The sequence below is a fragment of the Eptatretus burgeri genome, chromosome 6 (assembly GCF_056783735.1).
Source record: "Eptatretus burgeri isolate ZD-2024b chromosome 6, Ebu_testis_v1, whole genome shotgun sequence".
NCBI lineage: Eukaryota > Metazoa > Chordata > Myxini > Myxiniformes > Myxinidae > Eptatretus > Eptatretus burgeri.
Window position 1 is genome coordinate 40,282,835 of NC_140966.1, and position 15,990 is coordinate 40,298,824.

The following is a 15,990-nucleotide window of genomic DNA, read 5'->3' on the forward strand; positions in this document are numbered from 1 at the left end:
ATTAAGAGTACAAAGGTCAAGGTCAAGGTCATGAAAAGGTCAAAATCGTCATTTTGCCATAGTGCGGTCGATTTTTATCCAATTTGCATGCAACCAATGCCAAAATGTTGTGAATTCAATGCCCAATATTGTGATATACGAAATGACACAATGACGTCATTACCTTTGTTTGCGGTTTGGGTCAAATGTCAGGGGGGTCAACGACCTTTATTATCATAACGCGGTCAATTCTTATACAATTTGCATGTAAGTAGATTCAAAATGTTTAGAATTCAATTCTCCATCATGTGATGTGTAATATTTGACAGTGACTTTATTGGTGAGTTTAAAGCATTGGGGGAGGGGGGGGGCGGTGTCACTGAACTTACAAAATGTGCATACCTTAGTGGCACGTACGCACACTAAACAAAAAAAATGTTCTTTTTTATAAATTAGGAGCCAGATGACGTATTACTTTTGGATTGCGCAACCACAACCAGCTGATGTCAACCATTCTAAAACCAGCTGATGTCAACCATTCTAAAAAAAAGCATGATCACCTGATGTGTGCTTCAAATGTGTCATTCTTATGTGCCATGATGCATTCGGCTGCTGGTGCAATTTGAAGATATTAAAAAATAAAACATATGCACATTTTACAGCTGTAAGGATGCAGGTAATAAAAACGGATTAGCAGGCAAAAACATAGTTCTCTCCATGTAAACCAATGGGACTTTGGCACCAGGAGAGGCGTATTTCACAACTTATAGTTCTATTTATCGATAGTACTTCAACCCCCTATCGTGCAACTAGCTAATGTCATACGCTCTACATATAGTACACACAGCTGAATTAGTACTTTCAGATGTCATACTTTCTGAAAATGAATGTTTGTTTGTTCACAATAAATAACTTATTTAGAAAAACAGAAACTCGGGTGCTAAATGCCCCGAAAATGCCAGAAAATAATTTCTTATAATGTGACCAGTTGTCATCAGATTGACTTGACACCGACACCTAAAAAGGTCAGGGAGTTCATACAGAAATTGTACAATGTACATGAATCAGTGTCAAACAGCAGGAAATTTAATGTTTTTAAGCCATTATAACACATATAAGATGGCAGATGTGGTATGGGATTAAATACCCTCACAATCAACGGTTTCTGGGGGGGGGGGCAAAATGTAGCGTTGGCGAAGGTATGCGCTCTCCTGAGTGCCCGTTCTAGTTGCTCTTTTTCTTGCTTTCATTATGTATTTATATAAATATTTCATGAACAATATTTTTACTATTGGTAATGTATTTCACTAAATCTATTTGATGTCCTTTTATGATCTTAAAGAGAACGTGTTTTAATCTGATAACTGGAACTCCCTGTGTTCTTATACGTCAAACTCGTTGTTTAATCTAATCTATTGTCAAGTTCAGCACTGTGTGTGGTTGCTCTCACAGTCCGAATTATTAAACCTGCAACTATACCATATAATAGCTTCTTAGGAGTGTTGCTGTCAAAGAAAGGCATTTGAACAATGTGGAATGGAAAAGCATCTCGTTTATCAAATAATTTGATGTGAAATTCATTATTATTGATATCATTTTTGCAATTCCAAAAAAGAAACTGAAGTGGGTTTGGTTTTCCTTTTTAATTCGAGTTATTTTGGATATATATCATCATTAAACTTATCAAATGCAAACCCATCATTAATTGCCAATAAATCATCAATGAATCTAAATACGTTTCCACACAGTGAAAATTAAATGATCGCACAATTATGATCTTAAAGTTGTTAAGATTACAGGTGGGAGGTGCAGAATTTGGCAGTGTGGTGCCAAAACTATAATTCGGCCCTCAATGTTAGCAAGACTAAATAACTCATTGTTGACTTTCGGAGGAATGACACAGGCCATTTTCCAATCACAGTCGATGGGGCAGTTGTGGAGGTTGTGAACAGCCTCAGATTTCTGGCCGTTCAAAAATCCGATGATATGACGTGGTCCCATAACACCGGATCCATTATAACAAAATCACAACAGCGCCTCTACTTTCACAGACGGCTGAGGAAATTTCGACTGCATACTTCCGCACTTGTGAACTTTTATCGCTGCACCATTGAAAGCATACTGACAGGCTGCATCACAGCCTGATTCAGCCACTCCATTGCACAGGACCGCATGGCCATACAAAAGATTGTTGGGACTGCACAAAATAATCAGAGGTACAGATGTTTCATCCATGAGGATGTCTACACCAACAATTGCCATGGAAAGGCCCTTTGCATCAAAAGAGACCACACTCATCCTGCACACACACTGATATCACCTCTGCAATCACACAGGTGGTACCGCAGCTTCCGGACTCAAACCACCAGGTTTAGGGACATTTCCCCCCCACCCCCCCACCCCAAGGCTGTTCTAAATAGCCACTAAATTAGACTATGCTGATGCTCTGTGTTATATGTAAATTGTGTTATATGTGAATTGTGTCATTGTAAAATGTAAATTTGTCAATACTTTTGTTTGTTATAAATATTGTTGCACATAGAGATGTATGTATTTAGCAATAAACCTGTTTGTGAATAAGAATTTCATCGTTTCTTTAACCTTGGTTTTTAAACATATGCAATAAAGTGACTTGACTACTGTGTGTGTGTGTGTGTGTGTGTGTGTGTGTGTGTGTGTGTGTGTGTGTGTGTGTGTGTGTGTGTGTGTGTGTGTGTGTGTGTGTGTGTGTGTGTGTGTGTGTGTGTACATACATATACCGGGCGTAGTGGCGTACGCCTGTAATCCAGCTACTCGGAGGCTTGGGTTGGAGGATCGCTTGAGGACGGGCAAACTGCGCTGGGCCGCGCTATGAGAGGGTGTAAGGCAGCCCGGAATCATGGCGAAACCCAATCCTTATCCCTGTGTCGTAAGAGGCGACCAGGGTTGTGTCAGGAAGGGCATCCGGCGTAAAACCTGTGCCAAATCAGTATGCGGATCATAACGAATGATCCGCTGTGGCGACCCCTAACGGGAGCAGCCGAAAGAAGAAGAACGTGTGTGTGTGTGTGTGTGTGTGTGTGTGTGTGTGTGTGTGTGTGTGTGTGTGTGTGTGTGTGTGTGTGTGTGTGTGTGTGTGTGTGTACGTCTTTATAGTTGTTGAGGAACTCTGGGAAGGGTTTGAAACAATGTAGCACTTACCTTGTGCAGGTCTTCTTGAGTTGCTTTATGCAGCTGATAACCTTCAGCACTTTGTGATGTCACATTGTGGATGGTCTGTTGAGATCGACTGAAATCTCACAAAAAAAATGCAGTCGAGGTAATACAGAGATTATCAACTCTGGATTATCAGAGGCATAATGTGTTTGAAAGTATTATTTTAAAAGATAAATTAATCATTTAAAATACATGTCTCGATTACCTTTTGATGAGGAAATGGATTCTGACCATATTTGACGATTCGGTAGCGTATTTGATTAGTAAAGCATGTTTAAAATAATCGATTTTCTCCTTATTTATGCTCTAATTCATTTCTTTTTTTTTGTCGTAGGCCAACGTACGATCACTTTCTAAACTCAATGCATTCACCTGCACACTGCGATGTCCTTTTTAGTAAAATAGAAAAAAAATTCACCGAAATGACGAAGCTCTAACCTTCAGCATAACCCTAACCCTAACTTGAGATGAGCACATCCAGGGTCCACTCCGTGGGAGTACTTCTTGTGCAGTGAGTGCATCTGCCCTCTGCAGGGCAGCTCAGCAGATGACAGGATTGGGCCAAAGCCTTCAGGACCCACACTAGATGATGATGGAGGAAAACCATGAGGTAAGCTTCCCAGGTCAGATTGCTGTCGTGTGTGTTAGGGTGGTGCTGAGGTGTCGTCCACCAGACGGCAGTCTCCTTGGATTAACCTGAAGTGGTCCCTTTGGGTGGGTTCCTGGAATGTCCTATCCCTCAGAGAGGATGATCACCTGTCTCTGTTGTCATCTGAGCTTAAGCGTTTGAACATCGGTATTGCAGCTCTCTCTGAGGTTTGGAGACCGGATTGCGGCGAGATCATGTGGGTGGTTACACCTACTATTGGTCTGGTCACTCTGATGGTTACCATACCAAAGGAGTTGCTGTAGCTGTGTCCAATAAGCTGATTCCAATGATAACTGAGGTAACACCGGTCAACGAGCATATTATGAGACGAAGGATTCGTCACTCGTTGGGTGTTATTTCCCTGACCTCTGTATATGCTCCAACTGAGTCGAGTGATCTCAACGTGAAGGACACATTCTATGCCACTCTCGAGTCTGGTTTATCAGTGCCCCAGGCAAGATACACTTCTAGTCTTGGGGGATTTCAATGCATCGACTGGAACTGATAGGGATGGTTTCAAGACGTGTGTGTTGGTCCCCATGGGTCTATAACTGTGAACCAGAATAGCAATAAGTTCCTTGACTTTCCAAGAAGTCATGGACTTCAGGTGACTGGTTCATGGGTTTAGCACCCACAGGCTCATCGCTGGACTTGGTATGGCAACGCTGGTGGTGTGGCAAAAAAGATTGACCATGTGCTTGTTGACAGTCACTGGAGGATTGTCCAGAACTGCAGGGTCTACCGGAGTGCTCAGTTCCTCAATACCGACCACAGATTTGTGGGAGCAACTCTGAAGTTGCAGCTTAAATCTGGGAGAATTGTGACATCCCAGCCTAGGCTGGATGTTGGCAAGTTCAAGGATGAGAGTGTAGCTGAAGAGATTGCGAACAGGCTGAGTGGGGATTTAGGGGGTCTGGATGCTTTGGGGAATCCTGAAGAGTTGTGGAGTGCTTTCAAGACCACCACCCTTGATGTTGCCGGTGGATGTCTTGGAACTCACTGTCGGGCGAAGAAGAATTTTGTCTTTCAAGGGACACTGGATACAATTGACCAGTGTCGCAAAGCCAGGCTTAATGGCAGAGCTGAGCTGTTCTGAGTACCAGAGCTGAGAGTACCAGCGGAAAGTGGACGCAGTGATGCGCTGCTCCGGCGCATACTCCCATACCTAACCTGACCTGATGGTCCATGACTCCACATACTCGGAAGCCAGAACTCGGAAGTGACATGTGCTTTCCTTTGCTCAGTTGCTCTCTGTGCACGTACTTATTTGATGTTACACCTGCATGAAAAATGCTGTGTGAGGTGTGATGGAGAAGGTCATCATCTGCACAGCAGACTGAGAAAAATGTGATGGACTGAAAATTGAAGGTCGAGTACTTTATTTTTTGCAAACGCCAGAATTATTGGACATTTGCAATTATCGATCGTACATCATACAAGAGGTTGAATTATCATAAAAATGCGATACTCATCAAACATCTGGCCCTGTCAGGGTGTGAAGTCACTGCCAAAATCGAAAATCGACACTCTAGGGTTTTTTTTCGACACTTTGTGATTGGCAAAAAAATTCAATTTTTTTTTTCCCCTTCAAATTAAAACATGATTAATGATTCTCAGTGGTTTTCAGAAGAAAAAAATGTATTTGTGTTCCATTTTATTCGGGGATTAATCCACAGAATCAGAATATATATAAATATATATATAATTATATATATATATATATATATATATATATATATATATATACAATTTTTTTGATGTGATGATATTGATTTTTAAGTTGCAGACAAAGAACTGGACGTGTTTTTAATTCTCATAATTTTTTGAGGTGTTAGATTTTAAAAACCCACCCCTTAAAGTTCCACAATATCGCCATGGTCATTACATCATCTGTGTGACGTCGACAGAACGATCATCTGAGCATGCAAAGGGTAATGGTCGCACATCTCGCTTCAGACTCGTCAGAAAGTGAATTTGACGAATAATTTTCCATCAAGAATACCCAGATCACGACGATCATTAAATCATGATGTAGAAAGTGTTGTTATACCATATATGTATGAACCAGAGGTCAGGAAATGAACCCGAGGTCAGGAAATACCTGGAGTTCACAACAATCAGGACGTAAAAGAAAGACTTGGCAATAAGAAATGGTAAAGTCATAAATAAGAGAAGTAGAACATGGTAAATGTGGAGTTTGGTGGGATTTTGATGTAACACTTCTCTGTAATTATTGTAGTAACCAGAACGGCAGTCGATAGAGCGCATACCTCCTCCAAGCTGAATAGTTTATGTTTTGTATCCCAATGATAGATTTGTACCTGAACCAAAATCAAATTGGCTTGTTCTCGTCACCCACCCAATGCAACCACCAAGTCTTGTCATAATCCATCCACAACTTTTTGAGATATCATGCTGTATTTCGTTTTTGGTCGCATCTCTTAATGGTGAAGAACATAACTGTTCAAAACTCTTCAAGTAGTATTAATTGTTCAATCAGTGTTCGATTAGTGTTCATCAATCAGTGGTAATAACTGTTCAATCAGTGATAATTAACACGAATTGAACATAACAATACTTTGCAATCGCCACAGCTTGGTGGTCTCTCTCTCTTCTTTGGCCTCATTTCTGGTCTTGCATCCTCTGCCCTCTCTGTGCTCTGCCCCGTACCCCAGATATCTGCAGGATGCATGCGGTCCACCAGCAACCCGCTAATCGTGAAACTACCTAAATCCAGAACCACTGCTCACCTCCACTCATTTAGTCCTCCTTTTTCATGCCTGTGGCATTACCTTCCACATACTCTTCGATCTCATTCTTCCCTCCAGGTCTTCAAGACAGCAGTTCACCACCATCTCAGGTCATCCCCCATCCAAAACAATGATCTTTTCTGCACTTGCTAAACCACCCCGCACCCCTCCCAAAATTTTGTTTATGTATCCATATTGTCCACTCCTTGCATTGTCCCTTACCCTTCATTGGTACCTGCATCTCTTGTTTGTCAGTCTCCGTCGACTTTCTCCCTCCGCCCTGCTGTTGGTGTTTCCCCTTTCTTCTGCTGTTCCCTTTGCTATGGTGTGTCCTGTTATGTTCTGTCATATCTTCCATGAGCGTATACCATGTATATAAATAAATAAAAATGTCCAACCGCCAGGGCGACAGTACTGTACGTGCATTCATAAATAAATATACATTGATGCCGATATCATTAATGTGTTGAATGCCTATATCATTAAATACATGCATCTTTAAATAAAGGATGCATGGAACAAAGTTTTCATTGATTGATGAATTAGCATTACACAATGGCACTGGAAACACCCCCTACCCCCACCTCCCTATAAGAGCGGTGTAACGCTTGGATATATAACCCCTCCCCATCACGCTTGGACATACACTGCCACTCCATCCCCCTCCCTCTGTAACACTCCATAACGCTTGGACATACAGAACACGCCACCCCATGGGTTATGTAATTTTTGAACGTCCCCTTTTCCACAGCCGTTCTGTCCATTTTCTTATTTTCTCTCAGATTATAATTATCTCTAATATTCGGGGGGATCAAGTCGGCTTTTAATGGCTGCAATTTACTCATCCCAAACTGGGAATACAGGCCGGTGTCATGTAAATCATCTTCAAAATAGGCACTGCAAATGACACTTGAAGCAGTTGGACCACACCACTTTATTCTGGTCAGTTTTACCTTGGCTTGCCATATTTCCTTACAGCTGGATCTTTTGTGAAAACATGCACACTCACAGCGTTTTGGGTTGTTCAGTATTGCTACAACCAGCACCTATGCATCTAGATGGCATTCTCAATACTTTTTTTTCCGAGGTCAAAGCGTATGCATGCCTCACGTAAATATAAGTCCTGCAGAAAAAGTATCCTCGAGATGAGGTGGCGGGTCACGTGATATATGATGTAATCACATCGCCGGATTTTGGTGGGGGTGGGAGGGCGAGGCCAATGGTGTATACAAGGACACCAAAAAAACATTAATATCTTCGTTTCAAGATATTTATTCAATAAAAAGCAATGGTTAAGTGAAGCTATATTTATTCATGAAACCAAACATGGATTTCTGATTCTGTGGAACTTTAAAGTAAATACGTAAATACGCATAGTTATAAGAATAGTTAATTTCTTTAAATTTTCAGATTTCACTGCAGATTTTGACACTTAATTAGTCCACATGCTCCAATCCTCAAATCCGAAGACAGATTCCGATTATATACTTTAATTAGTCTGTGAGAGTGCAATGTGGTTCCAATGGCACATTTTTGAGCCACCCAAAACAAAATGGCGGCTTAAGGCCCCAATGCAAGGGAGAGTGGGCTGACCAATGGTAAGCCTGTTTTTGTTTTTTCATAATGAGCACTTCAGTAATTATCTTCAAAAGGGGTGTTTAAATTTACCCAAATACCAAATTTTAGTTAATGCACTCCCTTGGAATACCCTTAGTACGCATGCAAAGGTTCAGGCCACTAGGTTTCAATGTTTTGAAGTTATGAAGGAGAAACACACACACACACACACACACACACACACACACACACAAACATTTTTTTATTATCATAGATGCAACCTATGGCTGCTATTTACATCATAGCTGGGAGCGTGGCTCGGCCACTGATGCAGTGCCCCATGTTTACACGAAGCTGGTACTCATTTTGCCGACCTCGGAAAGATAACAGGCTGCATCAACCCACCTGATGTTATTTAGCAGCACGACTGGGGCTCAAACTCAAGACCCTCAGAATTTAACCTTAACCGTGAAGCCAACACTATGCTTTCATCACACACATTACCTCAACAGACTCAATCTTCAAAAAACAACAACTGCAACTGCAATATCAATAAAAATCGAGCCAATTGCTCATCCCTTTATTTGAATTACATGCATGAATTACATACCCTTCTATGTTTTAATAGTATTCTGCCTTGAAAAGTCTGGGTAAAACTGAAATTACATTCAAGAACAATCATTTATTAAATAATTTGCTCATTCCTTTATTTGGGCCGTGTAAAATACGACAGATTGCTGCCGAGATCGTCCTGAAAATAATAAAAAAAAAATAACCCGGTGTACAAACATGAAGCAAAAACATGTCCTTCTTATGAGCATACACAAGGCCATATAAAAAATTTATCAGTTGATCTTCCAGATTTTTCAAAAAAGAAAGGAGGAGGCCCTCTATATTTGTTATTTGTTTGTTTTTTTCAAAATTGCCACCGGTTTTTAGATTCAAGATGGCCACCAGATTTTTAGTTCAAAATGGCCACTAACATTTTCATATAAGGACCCTTCGTGTTTAATGCACAGAAACACTTAAAAATAAATAAATTGAAAATAATCACATCATACACATATCTCTATGCCATCTTTCTATATAGATCTACAGTAAACATTGATTTAAATACACAGATTTACACATGTGGGAAGTGGACTCACCAGCACTGTTTGGTCTTGCTCCTGTACGGCCTCTCCCTGCTCCAACTCCCCACAAACGAAATTGGAGAAAACATCACACAGTAAGTGTCACCCATCAAGAATTGTTCTAGCATACCATGGCTTCAAGACTTTAGTTCCATCCGAATTTGCAAGCACATGAAAACTATCTTCACAAATGAAAAGCGTCACGGAAGCGGGAAATGGCACGGCTATGGAAAGTGCAGTGAGTGGAAAGTGGCACCACAGCACTCAGCGCTACTGCTCGGTCACAAAAAGAAATGATCGAGTCAGAGAATGGTGCAAGTTGGAGATGAAGATATGGATTTTTTTGAAGGATGTTTGACAAAATAACAAATAACAAAAAAAGAGGCGGCTTCAAAAAGGAATCGGGCAGGGACAATTAACTGGTTGTTTTTTTTATTTGGCCGAACATCATCATGGTTATCTACCTGAGACAATTCCAATTGCACTGGGCCATGGAATGATCCCCGAGGCCTAAGGCCTGTGGTCTATGCTGCTTCACAAAATGGTGGTGCATGATTTTGATTGTGGGTGGAGTTGGGTGAGCTCGACACCCAATGGGGTGAAGGCAGTTGCGAAGTCACTTCCGTGAACGTGAGGGAACGATAAGAGAACTAAATATATGGGCATTTTATAGATGTACATATGTGTGTATACACGGTATCTCCATCCTGTACTTCTTCATTGGGTGGCTGGATAGCATAGATTTTTGCTCTCTGAGCGGTCTAATCTGGGTTCTAATGTTGACCCAGCTATAAACTGTCTTCCTCATATTTTGCATGTCGGGTGAGGCATCAATTTGTACACCCTTCATCACCTAAACATTAAACTCGGTGCCCAATCTGTCGGCATGATTTGTTAGACTTTAAAGATCCCACAGTATGCTTTGCAACGAGTCGGTGAGCTATCGCTGACACTCTGCATAAATTCCAAATTCCTGCCCTGACTATTACGGGGAAGGCTAAACGAAAACCACCCAATATAATCCATCCCACGGGGCTGCTTTGGGAGCACTGAAACTGCCTTCAGGCAGACCACCAGAAAAAGTAGAAGCAGAAATTTGGTGGATACACCCCCCACCCTACCCCACTTCTCGTCGCCATTTGATGAATCAGATGCAATGTTGCAATCCATCTTTGAAGAAAAAATATCAATGTCTTTATTCGAGTTTTTAATCATACATTGTGGAATATTTAAGTGATGTACAATATGTTAATTTTGATGTGATGAACATGTAGTACTTTAATATTATTCTGCCAACACATCCTGAATTGGTTATTTTCAAACATGTTACAATGAATTATAACTTGTAAAAATACGACTTGTGTAGCCACTATTCTGGTCATCTTGAACAAATATCTATACTGTATATGTAATATTCCAATACTCACTCATTAATGTCATCTGCTTGAATTTGCCTTTGCTTTTTATTTGAATATGTGTGGTGAACTGTTCTCAGCACCCTGAGGTCCCAGCAGTTTGAATGAAATGCAGTGAGATTGTCAAAAAGCCACCCGGGACTCTGCATTGAAGTTGAATGGCCTCCATTGTCATCATCATATGACTGAATCTCAATCATCACTACATCCTTCTATTTGCAACAGCAGCACTTTGCAGGCCACCCCATTCACACCTGAAACTTAAAGGTCATCACACACTGGCCGATGTTCCTCCTCCTCCTTCATGTGCTTCACAAGGCTGCGAGTGCCATCATTGGCTAGGGACATGGCTGCACCGCTCTTACAGTGCCCTTGTTACCAGTACACTGGTACTCATTTTGCCGACCTCGGAAGGATGACAGGCTGTCACAACCCCAACCTGGTGTTAATTCAACGGCCCAACAAGGGCTTGAACTCAAGACCCTAGGATCTTTATCCAGCCACCTTAACCGTTAAGCCAACACCAGGTCTAGTTTTATGTTTGCCGAAGCAAGGGAACAAAATTGTCGCCACAAATCTTGCAAAATCTTGTTTTGTCGGAGATTGCCATACATTTGCTCACACAACACGATTGTCGATGTCACTATTTTTGCGAAACAAAATGGCAATGAAGAAGAAATGCATGGAGAGGATGAGAAGGGTGAAAACTCTGAGCATTTCCATTTTGGCACTGGTGCTTGTCCATCACCAACAACATGCCAGGAGAAGTGGCTGTGGGTGAAGCCCTGGGTAGAGAATAGACCAGCTCAGGAAGCATTCACCAATGTTCTCATGGAACTTGCTGCAGAAAATAAGCGCTGTCATTGGTCATTGCCCCCCAACTCTAACTGCACAAACACACCTTTACATGAACCCACACCCACACTGACACACAAACACAAACACACATGCACCTAATACGTATATGTCAATGTAATTCAAAGGCAAAGACTTTGCCATTAAATGTTTTTATTGTCATTAAAAGTTTTGACACCACAATGTACAGTAGAAATGTACATCCAGGTAGTGGACATGAAAATAGAAACACCTGGATAAATCAGGGACACCAAGTTATTGAAAGCAACGGCTCCCACACAGCTGTGGCCCATGTGTTAATTAAGCAAATAACATCTCAGCATGCTTCGGGTCATGTATAAAAATGTTGCACAGGCCTGATTGCCTGTAATTATGGCTAGCAAGGCAGCAAGAGGAGACCTCAGTGACTTTGAAAGAGGGCTGGTTGTTGGGGCACGTTTGGCAGGAGCTTCAGTGACAAAGAGCTAAACTTGCTGATGTTTCACGAGCAACGATGTCTAAGGTGATGTCCGCATGGAACTCCGAGGGAAAGACATCATCAGCAAAGGGCAACAGTGGGCAGAAGCGTATACTGCAGGATTGTGATTCCTGTGCATTAATTTGAAGTGAAAGGCAAAGCAGGCAAGCAACTGCAGAGCAATTGATTGGAAATTTCAACTTGGGGCACGAGCAGCCAGTTTCATCAAAAACGGTCTGCTGAGAACTCCACAGAGTGGGATACCATTGTCTGGTTGCAGTGCACAAACCACTCATCACACCTGGTAATGCACGTTTGTGAGTCCAGTGGTGCAAAGAGCATGGGCAATGGACTACCTAGGAGAGGAGAAATGTGATATGGTCAGTTGAATCATCCTTCACCATGTTCTCGACAGACGAGTGCACATGTTGTGCCAACCTAAAGACCTCTACAACCCTGAGTGCTTGGTTCCAACAGTGAAGTGTTCTGGTGGTTCTGTAATGTTGTGTGGCACATTGTCCTGGCATGGTTTGAGTGCAGTCATTCACTCAGAAGGCAAGGTCAATGCCAGTCGCTACTTAATGGTGCTGAATGATCTTCACCCCATGTTGCAGCATTTCATTCCTACCGGCAAGGGTGTCTTCCAGGATGACAATGCCCCCATCCACAGATGGTCACCCAAAGTTTGGTGAGCATGACACTGCTGTTATCCACATGCCATGACCTTCTCAGTCACCAGATCTGAACCTAATCGATAATTTATGCGATAGTCTTGAATGACGCCCGAGACAGCATTTTCCATCTCCATCAAACGGGTGAGTTGATTGACTTTCTCGTGGAAAAATAGTGCCACATCCCTCCTGCGGAATTCCAGATGCTGGTGGACTTTATGCCCTGGCACATACAGGATGCACTGACCACATGTGATAGCACAATGCCCTAGGAAGTGACTTTACATTGGTGTTTCCTTTTTTTGTCCACTATCTGTGCAATAGAACTATTGTATTGTTTCTGAAGATTTATTAAATACAGAAAACAAAGGGTAGGTACAGGCTGCTGCAGTATATTGAACTTTCATCATACCTTTTTGGGCTCAAAGTTCATAAAAGCTACAATTTTTTTTTAAATACTGCAGATGATATAATACTCTGTCCAGAAGCTACTGAAAGCTGAAGTTTAATTGGTCAATACATTTCGCTGCTTCCGCAATTGTCAGAGACAGCTGCACACCACAACATGATGCACTATTGTCGTGGATAACTCGTTGTTTGTTCAAATTTATGATTGTCGCCAATGCACCTGAAAAACTAATTCACGAAGCTCCACCACCACACATTACACAATTATCAAAAACTGTTGACAACGTGCACTATTCTTCAATGTTTCTTTACAATTCGTGTTATTTTGTAGGTTACATACAGTGGGCTAGAAAAGTCTGAGTCCAATCGCAAATTTATAAAATTAGATGCGATAAAAAATTCGTCATCATATTAAATTTCTTGGGATTTCCATGAACTCTTGAGGATGCAGTAACCTTTATTATAAAAGGAAGTAGAAGGGCACTCTTCGACGTCATGACATCTTCAGATATGCCAATCCAACATTATTACATCATTATAATACTTGTGCCAAGTTTGATTTAAATCCCTGAACCCAGATTCAAAATATTAAATAATTCTGGCTGCCAGACCATGCATCTGATCAGGTTGAAATTTAAAACATAAACCCAGCATGACTACGAGATCATAATTGTGAAGTTTCACTTTGGTTGATGAAGCAGTTCAAGAGAAAGGATTAAAAAAAGATTTTCATTCAATCCAATATGGTTGCCAGACCATGTGACCTATTAATTATTTGTGAACACTCTGGTATCTCGAAGGATTGGGGAACATGTGGGCGAAGGTTCCCCTCGATCTGTCAAGCCGAGGTTTTTTTTCCATGGAGCAGGTTCAGATACAGAGGTCCAAAGTTTTTCCTTTTTTCCAACATGGTTGCTACACCACATGACCTATAACATCATAATTATCATTGAAACATTCTACATGTATAGTCACACCTATGGTGAAAATTTCATGCAAATTGGATAAGCAGTTGCAGAGAAAATGGAGAAAGCAAGAAAAAGAAAAATCAGAGATTGCTGACCCTTGCCAGGACTTGTTTTGTGTGGTGTATTTTGTGTGACATTTGTGTACTGGTGTGTTACGCAATAAATAAGAGACATAAATAGAACTGCTACTTTATATAACTTTATGGCAGTGATGACCAGGTACCAAGATGTCCAGCTTTGACGCAACCCAGCTTTGATTTGACACCTGACCCTGTCCCATGACGTTTTTTTTTATTATTATTCAATTAATTTAAAATGGGATTAAAACAAATTCAATTCAAATCAAAATGAAGACCAAATAGGAACAATCCTGCATTAGAATCAGGAGGAATCAGGAGCCAAAACAAACAAGAAACAAAGATGAAGTCATCAGGAGGAACCTGGATAGGATTCACATTTCAGCTGCTACTCCTCTACCCTCAAACACATCCAGGCACAACCAAGTGAGCCTTATTCAAAATAATAATAATAATAATAATAATGCGTGATAATAAACAGAAGAAAAACAATAGGGTACCCTGTACTCACAGGGTACCCTAATAATAATAATAATAATAATAATAATAATAATAATAATAAAGAACCCAGATAAAGCAAGTGAAATCCTTCAATACAGCGCATGTGGTGAAGCAAATGAGTACACTCATGTTAAAATATTAATCATACATTGAACAATCCTGCATTACAGGTAGGACTTTGAAGTTAGGTAAAGTTTCACCTAACCCTAACAAATCCAACAAAATTAAATTAAACGTCATAAAGACGGCACATAAAAAAAATTATGCTTTTTCAGTTGAAAAACAATTAAAAAGCGTACTTAATATTTGAAATGTAAAAATCTTGTTATTATTGTGATAAGCACCTTTATAGATAACAGAAGGAAAGAAATCGTTCGATACAGCGTGGCAGGAAGCCACAAAAGAATGATGTAAAACAAGAACTTAGCTTTCAGCGTTCGGCGATCGGCACGAAATGCGATGGTGGGCGGAAATGACGTCTTTCGGCGCGAAATGCGATGGTGGGCAGAAATGACGTCTTTCGGTCGTTCGTACATGAGAGGGGCGCGTTTTTTGCTTTTTTTCTGTCAAGCAATAAATTCAATGGTTTTCACATATATAACACGTTAGTTTCACAAATTTCCATTGAAATACTGGGGTATTTCCGTTAATTGTCGCCATTTTGGTCTAGGTTACGCACTGCATCTACCGGACGGCCGTCATTGGCTGTCACAGGCACGTGGGGGAGGGGGGGAGGAAACCGGGACACCGAAGACGTGGTGGACACCGGGGACATTTCAAACTCGGTGCAATTGTATACAGCGCACGCGCTGTAAAAATTAAATAATTCTGGCTGCCAGACCATGAGTCAGATCAAGTTCATATTTAAAAAGTGTATTCCACATCACAACTAGATCATAATTTTGAAATGTCACATCAATTAATTAAGCAGTTCCAGAGAAAACGTTATTTAATATTTTCTTCAATCCAATATGGCTGCCAGACCATGTGACCTCTCAATTATTCCTGAACAAACTTGTACTCTCAAGGATTGGAGAACATTTGTGTGAAGTTTCCTCAATCTATCCAGCCGTTCTGGAGAAGAAGATTTTTATAGGTTTTAGGGTAAATCCAATACGGCTGCCAAACCATATGACCATTGACATCATACTGTACGTATGAACCTTTTGTTCTTCATGGAGAGGCGGTCATAAATGTAAAGTTTCACCTCAATCTGTTCAGCCTCTTCAGAGAAGATTTTTGAAGGTTTTTTTTTTCAAAAAAAAAACAGCAACATAGCTGATGAATCACGTGACCGATGACATCATCATGGTTTTTTTCTGTGGACCATTTTATTCCAAGTTGACCCTCAAAAAATTTCATACTGATCAGATGT

At 40.9% G+C, this 15,990-nt stretch overlaps 1 protein-coding gene across 1 annotated transcript in view; it reads right to left on the reverse strand.

Annotated features, from left to right (window-relative positions):
• The window catches only part of LOC147024604 (uncharacterized), an 89,850-nt gene extending 74,773 nt beyond the window's left edge, over positions 1–15,077 (reverse strand). The window contains exon 1 of the mRNA XM_085884661.1: positions 9,279–15,077. The gene's annotated coding sequence lies outside the window, so the exon portion shown is untranslated. The remainder of the gene's footprint in view (positions 1–9,278) is intronic.
• Between the last annotated feature and the right edge of the window lie 913 nt (positions 15,078–15,990).